The sequence below is a fragment of the Chiloscyllium plagiosum genome, unplaced genomic scaffold (genome assembly GCF_037043375.1).
Source record: "Chiloscyllium plagiosum isolate Xiang-an unplaced genomic scaffold, Cpla_swu_hap1 HiC_scaffold_14, whole genome shotgun sequence".
In the NCBI taxonomy this organism is placed as follows: Eukaryota; Metazoa; Chordata; class Chondrichthyes; order Orectolobiformes; family Hemiscylliidae; genus Chiloscyllium; species Chiloscyllium plagiosum.
The window spans coordinates 41,012,771-41,021,296 of NW_028270152.1; positions in this window are offsets into that span (position 1 = coordinate 41,012,771).

An 8,526-nucleotide genomic window follows, 5' to 3' on the forward strand; every position below is an offset into this window, starting at 1 on the left:
ATGTCCTTGGATTTAGTGGCTTGTTGGCCACTGTTAGCAGAGTTAAGAGTCAATCATACTGCTGTGAATCTGGAGTCACATGGTAGGTCAGACTAGATAAGGGTGACAGAATTCCTTCCTTAAAGGGCATTAGTGAACCAGATAGAGTTTTGCACCAATCAACATTGGTTATAAGGTCATCACTAGCATGGCTTTTAATCCTCAGACTTTTAAAATCAAATTCAAACTTCACCGTTTGCAATGGTAAGATTTGAATCCATATTCCCAGAACATTAGCCTGAGCTTCTGGATTACCAGTTCAGTGACATCACTAATACACCACCACCTCCATCTGTGTCAAATTTTAATCTGTATGCATCAGGCCAAATGAAAGAATGCCAAATTTCAAAGGGAGCAGCAATTTATACTGTCGTATGATTGACAAAAGCACATTCTAATTCTTCAAAACTTGCATTTATATGGCAACTTCTACAACCTCAGGATACCCCAAAATGTTGCACAGCTTATTTTTCAATGTGTCATCACTGTTGTTTTAAAGGTATATGTCGCAGGCAATTTAGACATTGCAAGGTGCCACAAAGAGCAATGAGAGGGAATTAAATGGTAATCGATTTTGTGATGTAGGTTAAAGGATAATTTTACTCATGACACTGGAAAAACTCTCTTGGTCATCTACACATACTGCCACGGTATCTATTACAGTCACCTGACAGGGCCTTGGCTTATTATTGCATTAAAAGCATAGTATCTCCAACAGTCTAGTTGTCCCTCAGCATCCCTTCAAAGCAATAGCTTAGGTTATATGTTGGAGTGGGGTTTGAAACCACAGATTTCAGAGGAAGAATATTAACCATAGGATCAAGTTACTGCATAGATAAGGTATAATTAGGATATGTCCAGATGATAAGCTGGGTGTAAGATAACTACCATAACAAATAATGAAATAAAGCAACTTATGAAAATAACAATCAATGGGTCAGCATCAATATGCTACATATGGACAGTGAGAAATTTGATTTCCCCTTAAAGGTCGATATATAATCTTGATTTATCCATCATATGCAGACAACAGGCAAAGTCAAAACTGGCAGATGTATCAGCCTGCGACACTGCCAGACACTTGCCAGGTGCAGAATACCAAAATCTAGTTGACAGATGAGTTTTTCTCTTCTAACTATGTTCAATTACTAAAATGAGACAGGAAGATAGATTTCATTTATTTTTGCCAAGTTGATATTGCGAATTGAATTCCCCAGTCAAGGGAATTTTTAAGTTACCATCCAATCACTATGAAATAAAATTTTAATCATGCATTTTGCAAACAGAATACACGATGGAGACGTAGATTTCAGAGTTTAATCCATCTGTAGTGAAGATTTAACCATTTGCGAATTTTGCCATATTTAATTTTTTACACTCTCTTTCTAGTGGAATAAACTTGTGCCCCACTTAATGATTTTTAATATTTTGCAATTTTTTTTTTAAACTGGAAGAACATTTCCTAGAAATTACATGAACTCCAACAAAGGTCATAGTTCCCAATCTAAACTAAATGTCTGCCAATAACTCTTTCAGACTGTTCCTTGTATAAATGAGATATACTGTTTCATACCTTCCCAATGTAAGATAAATAAGGTGAGCCTGTTTACATTAAGATGCATTCCGATAATAACTGCTAGATTTCATAGACATTTCTCTATTGTAATTAAGAATGAAAATAGTCATCTCAGAGTAACAATTATACACTGAATCACAACTGAATACTTTGTAATGCACAGCAATACAAATAGAATCTCATATTTGAGACCCTCCTTCACATTACTACAGCAGACATCTGATAAATCAATTTAACTAGATTGATTTTTCTTGATAGTATATCAAGTTTTATTTTGACCTGCATGATTCAACAATTTCACATACACTAATGGATTATCATCAGAAAGTTGTCAAATATATTAATGAGTCAGAGTGTGGTGCTGGAAAAGCGCAGCAGATCAGGCAGCATCCGAGGAGCAGAAGAATTGGCCATAAGCCTTCCATCGTAAGCTCTTTTCCTGATGAAGGGCTTATGCTTGAAATGTCGATTCTCCTGCTCCTCGGATGCTGCCTGATCTGCTGCGCTTTTCCAGCACCACACTCTGACGAATTATTATATTTGACAACTTTCTGATGACAACTTTCCACTTAAAGTGTGGAAACAGGCCCTTTGGCCCAACAAGTTCACACCAGCCCTCCAAACAGCAACCCACCCATACCCCTAAACCTAACACTATGGCAATTTAGCACTACCAATTCACCTAACATGCATTTTTTTTTGGACTGTGGGAGGAAACCCACGCAGACACGGGGAGAATGTGCAAACTCCACACAGACGGTTGCATGAGGCGGGAATTGAACCCAGGTCTCTGCCACTGTGCCGTCCATTGCCACCGTGCTGTTCACGAATGTCTTTTGCAGTAAGCCTGTCTCACTGCCAATGTACCTGACCATGAGCTTTCATCACCCAACACTTAACACTGGAGGGTTTTGTGCATCTCCAAATAGAACAGCCTTCTTTGAATGCCCTTCCTGCAGCAACATCTTCACCTGCACAGCAGCAAAGGGAAGCAATGCGGCCCAGACATTGCCAAAAAGCATGGCAACAATTAACCCACTCTCACAGCATCAACACAACTTCCCCAATCTGAGAAGCTGCAGACTTTTCAAAAACTAAGCATAAAGAAAGCACTGGAGACTGAAAATCTGAAAGGAGAATATAAGTGGATGGGCAGATCAGTGGTTGATGGAACTTAATCTTGATAAATTTGAGGTGATACACTTTGGAAGAATGAACAAGAGAAGGAAGTACTCACAGAGTCATAGAGATGTACAGCAGGGAAACATACCCTTTAGTCCAATGTGTCCATGCCAACCAGTTGTCCCAACCCAAACTAGTCCCATTTGGCAGCACTTGGCCCATATCCCTCGAAGCCCTTTCTATTCATTTATCCATCCAGGTGTCTTTTAAATGCTGTAGTTCTACCAGCCTACACCACTATCTCTGGCAGCTCATTCCATACATGCATCACCCTCTGTGTGAAAACGTTGCCCCTCACGTCTCTTTATATCTTTCTCCTCTCATCCTAAACCTATATCCTCTAGTTCTGGACTACCCCACCTCAGGGAAAGACCTTGTCTATTTATCCTAACCATGCTTCTAATGATTTTATAAACCTCTATAAGGTCACCCCTCAGCCTCCAATGCTCCAGGGAAAACAGCCTCAGCCTATTCAGCCTTTCCCTAGAGCTCAAATCCTTCAATCCTGGAAACTTCCTTGTAAGTCTTTTCTGAACCCTCTCAAGTTTCATAACATATTTCTGATAGGAAGAAGACCAGAATTGCATGCCATATTCCAACAGTGGACTAACCAATGTCCTATTCAGCTGTAGCATGTCCTCCCAACTCCTGTACTCAATGCTCTGACCAATATAGGAAAGCATACCAAACACCTTCACTATCCTATACCTGCAACTCTACTTTCAAGGAACTCTGAAACTGCACTCCAAGGTTTGTTTGTTCAGTAACACTCCCTAGGACCTTACCATTAAGTGTATAAGTCCTGCTCTGATTTGCTTTTCCAAAATGCAGCACCTCATATTTATCTAAAGTAAACTCCATCTGCCACTCCTCAGCCCATTGGCCCAATTGATCAAGATCCCACTGTGTTCTGAGGTAACCTTCTTTGCTGTCCACTACACCTCCAATTTTGGTATAATCTGCAAACTTACTAACTATACCTCCTATGTTCACATCCACTTATTTTGTATAAATGACAAAAAGCAGTGGATCTAGCACCGATCCTTTTGGCGCACCACTGGTCACAGGCCTCCAGTGTGAAAAACAACCCTCCACCACCACCCTCTGTCTTCTACCTTCAAGCCAGTTCTGTATCCAAATGGCTAGTTCTCTCTGTATTCCGTGAGATCTAACCTTGCTAACCAATCTCCCGTGAGGAATCTTGTCGAACACGTAAATTTTGTCCCTCAGGATTCCCTCCAACAAATTGCCCACCACTGAATGTCAAAACACTAGGAAGCTTAGAGGAACAAAGGGATCTTGGGGTACTTGTCCACAGATACCTGAAGATGGCAGGACAGGCAAATGGAGTAGTTAAAAAGGCATATGGGATGTTTGTCTTTATCAGGTAAGGCACAGGTTATAAGAGCGGGGAGGTTATTGTGGAAAAAGTGAGGACTGCAGATGCTGGAGATCAGAGCTGAAAATGTGTTGCTGGAAAAGCGCAGGTCAGGCAGCATCCAAGGAGCAGGAGAATCGACGTTTCGGGCATGAGCCCTTCTTCAGGAATGAGAAGAGTGTGCCAAGCAGGCTAAGATTAAAGGTAGGGAGGAGGGACTTGGGGGAGGGGCATTGGAAATGCAATAGGTGGAAGGAGGTTAAGGTGAGGGTGATAGGCCGGAGTGGGGGTGGGGGCGGAGAGGTCAGGAAGAAGATTGCAGGTTAGGAAGGTGGTGCTGAGTTCGAGGGTTGGGTCTGAGACAAGGTGGGGGGAGGGGAAATGAGGAAACTGGGGAAATCTGAGTTCATCCCTTGTGGTTGGAGGGTTCCCAGGCGGAAGATGAGGCGCTTTTCCTCCAGCCGTCGTGTTGCTATGGTCTGGCGATGGAGGAGGCCAAGGACCTGCATGTCCTTGGTGAAGTGGGAGGGGGAGTTGAAGTGTCGAGCCACGGGGTGGTTGGGTTGGTTGGTCCAGGTGTCCCAGAGGTGTTCTCTGAAACGTTCGCAAGTAGGTGGCCTGTCTCCCCAATATAGAGGAGGCCACATCGGGTGCAGCGGATGCAGTAAATGATGTGTGTGGAGGTGCAGGTGAATTTGTGGCGGATATGGAAGGATCCCTTGGGGCCTTGGAGGGAAGTAAGGGGGGAGGTGTGGGCGCAAGTTTTGCATTTCTTGAGGTTGCAGGGGAAGGTGCCGGGAGTGGAGGTTGGGTTGGTGGGGGATGTGGACCTGACAAGGGAGTCAAGGAGGGAGTGGTCTTTTCGGAACGCTGATAGGGGAGGGGAGGGAATTATATCCCTAGTGGTGGGGTCCGTTTGGAGATGACGGAAATGACGATGGATGATAAGATGTATATGGAGGTTGGTGGGGTGGTAAGTGAAGACCAGTGGGGTTCTGTCCTGGTGGCGATTGGAGGGGCGGGGCTCAAGGGCGGAGGAGCGGGAAGTGGAGGAGATGTGGTGGAGAGCATCGTCGATCACGTCTGGGGGGAAATTGCAGTCTTTGAAGAAGGAGGCCATCTGGGTTGTTCGGTATTGGAACTGGTCCTCCTGGGAGCAGATGCGGCAGAGACGAAGGAATTGGGAATATGGGATGGCGTTTTTACAGGGGGCAGGGTGGGAGGAGGTGTAGTCTAAGTAGCTGTGGGAGTCGGTCAGTTTATAATAAATGTCCGTGTTGATTCGGTCGTCCGAGATAGAAATGGAGAGGTCTAGGAAGGGGAGGGAGGAGTCTGAGACTGTCCAAGTAAATTTGAGGTCGTGGTGGAAGGTGTTGGTAAAGTGGATGAACTGTTAAACCTCCTCGTGGGAGCACGAGGTAGCGCCGATACAGTCATCGATGTAGCGGAGGAAAAGGTGGGGGGTGGTGCCAGTGTAGCTGTGGAAGATGGACTGTTCCAGATATCCTACGAAGAGGCAGGCAGAGCTCGGGTCCATGCGGGTGCCCATGGCTACTCTTTTGGTTTGGAGGAAGTGGGAGGATTGGAAAGAGGACCAATTCAGTCAGTCGAAGGAGGGTGTCAGTGGAAGGGTACTGGTTGGTATGGCAGGATAGGAAGAAGCGGAGGGCTTTGAGTCCTTCGTGATGGGGGATGGAGGTGTACAGGGACTGGATGAAGATAAGGTGAAGATAAGGCGTTGGGAACCGGGGAAGCAAAAATCATGGAGGAGGTGGAGGGCATGGGTGGTGTCCCGAACGTAGTTGGGGAGTTCTTGGACTAAGGGGGGCAGGACCGTGTCAAGGTATGCAGAGATGAGTTCAGTGGGGCAGGAGCAGGCTGAGACAATGGGTCGGCTGGGGCAGTCAGGTTTGTGGATTTTGGGCAGGAGGTAGAAACGGACGTGCGAGGTTGTGGGACTATGAGGTTGGAGGCGGTGGATGGGAGATCCCCTGAGGTGATGAGGTTATGGATGGTCTGGGAGATGATGGTTTGGTGGTGGGAGGTGGGGTCATGGTCAAGGGGGCAGTAGGAGGAGGTGTCCGCGAGCTGGCGTTTAGCCTCAGCGGTGTAAAGGTTATTGTGGAGCTTTGCAGAACTCTGACTGGGCCACAGCTGGAGGACTGTGTGCAGTTCTGGTCATTGCACTCCAGGAAAGATGTGATTGCATTGGAGGGGCTGCAGATGAAACTCACCAGGATGTTGCTGGGATGGAGCATTTTAGCTATAAAGACAGGCTGGGTAAACTTAGGTTGCTTTCTTTGGAGCAGAGAAGTTTGAAAGGTGTGAGATTATTAGGCGCATGGACAGGGTGGAAAGGAAGCAGCTGTTTCCTTTAGTGGAAGGGTTGAGAACAAGGGGACACACTTTAAATGAAAGGCAGGAGTTCAGAGAGAATTTGAGGAAATGTTTTTCCACACAGAGGGTTGTGGGGTTCTGGAATGCACTGTCCAGGAGGGAAGTTGAGCCAGGAAATCTCACAGCCTTTGAAAAGTACTTGGATGAACACTTGAAATGTCATAGCATTTAAGGCTATGCTCCCAGTGTGGGAAAATGGGACTAGTGCAGGTAATTGTTTTGAATGGCACAGTCTTGATAGGCCGAAGGGCCACTTCACTACTGTATGAGTCTATGAAATATAAAGATAGAAAATGCTCAAAATACCCAGTCAGTCAGGCAGAATCTGAGAAGGGGAAAAATTAGAACAGTTCTGATGAATGTCATTGACCTGAGATGGAAATTTTGTTTCTCTCTTCAGAGATACCGTCAGACGTGCTGAGTATTTCCAGCAATTTTGGTTCTTATTTTTAAAAGCGCTCAGTTTGAGCTCAGCAACAACTGTTGCAAACAGCACCTCCAGGTGGCACAAGGTGATGGAGAGGGACCTGATATCATTTGGAAGCTCTGCTCCCACCTTCATCTCATCACCAGACCCTAACTTGCTGCACCTCCATCCATCCAGCTCTATCATCTCTCCCTCACCCAAAGCCCCCATTTTCTGCTACCCCTTCACCCCTATGTCCCCTTCACCCACAGCCCACATTTCTCCCTCCCCCATACCCCCTTCCCCTTCACCCCTGGCCACTCCCTCCCCTTTGACCCCAGCCTGATGATGTCAATGGCACACACCCTCTGAGATGCTGCTCGCTGTCAGCTGACATCATGGGCTGCGTCTGCTCATGTGCGGCAGCCATTTTGGCTCCACTGTGAAGAAGCTCACTCAGTGCCAGGGGCTTCTATTGCAATGGCCTCTCACTGAAGCTTTTGTTGTACAGTCAGTCCTGCTTTAACATGCATTTCTTCAATGCAAATTTGCTTCAACACATTTGAACAATTTAGGTCTTTACTTGTAGAACACAAACTTTTCCAACCTGTACTGGCTATAACACGATTCTGACCTCATTAGTTTAAAAGGCATGGCTATTGCATGATTTTCTTATAACGTCAGACCGCTTGAGAAAGGAACAATTGTGTTATATCTGACTGACTGTATGCGTGCCTGTGTCATTAGCTGGAATATCCACTTTTGCCTGTTTTGTAAAATTCTTCAAGGCAACTAAGTAAAGCAGTTAATCAAGTGACAAAAAACATCTGGCTACAGAAATATGTTTTAGTTGCTGTTAATTGTTTTTGAATTACGAACGTAAATCAGAACAGGTCATGAGAAAACAGAACAACTTGTGGGGGAAGTGCAGAAATTTAAAATTGACAACGTGATCTGTTAAGTGGAGATTAGATGTTTCCCCATTGCCTTTTGTAAGTAAAATGAAGAAATACTTCCATAAACAAGAAATAGAAGTTTGGACTCTCTTGCATATCAAGCAGTTGACACAAGGTCAATTGTTGAGATTAAATCTGAGATTGATAATATTGTGCTTATTGGGGTTATTAAGGTATATGAGGCACAGGAAGGTCTACAATATTAAGGTTCAGATCAGCTATGACCTTAGTGAATGGCAGAATAGGCTCAAGGGATTAAATGACCTGTTCTCAGGGAAAAGAAGAAAATTGAAAACAGTCCAAGATCTCTGCCAAAACCAAGATTAGTCAGTACTTGCAGAAAATGGCATTACTGGAGGTAAGTAAATACTTACCCATCTAAGCTCCACAGACAAGAGAGCTGAGAGAATCTAAAGAGAAAGTTAAAGCTTTTCCTTATGTCCTAAATCATTAAAAAGGACAGCCTAGCATATTGCAAATCCTTTCCTATTAATGATTCTGACTTCACTGTGCAATATCGTCTGAGGGTCCAGCTGATGTAATAAGGAGTGACAGGAAGGATGTAGACATACACACACTGACAAAAATATAA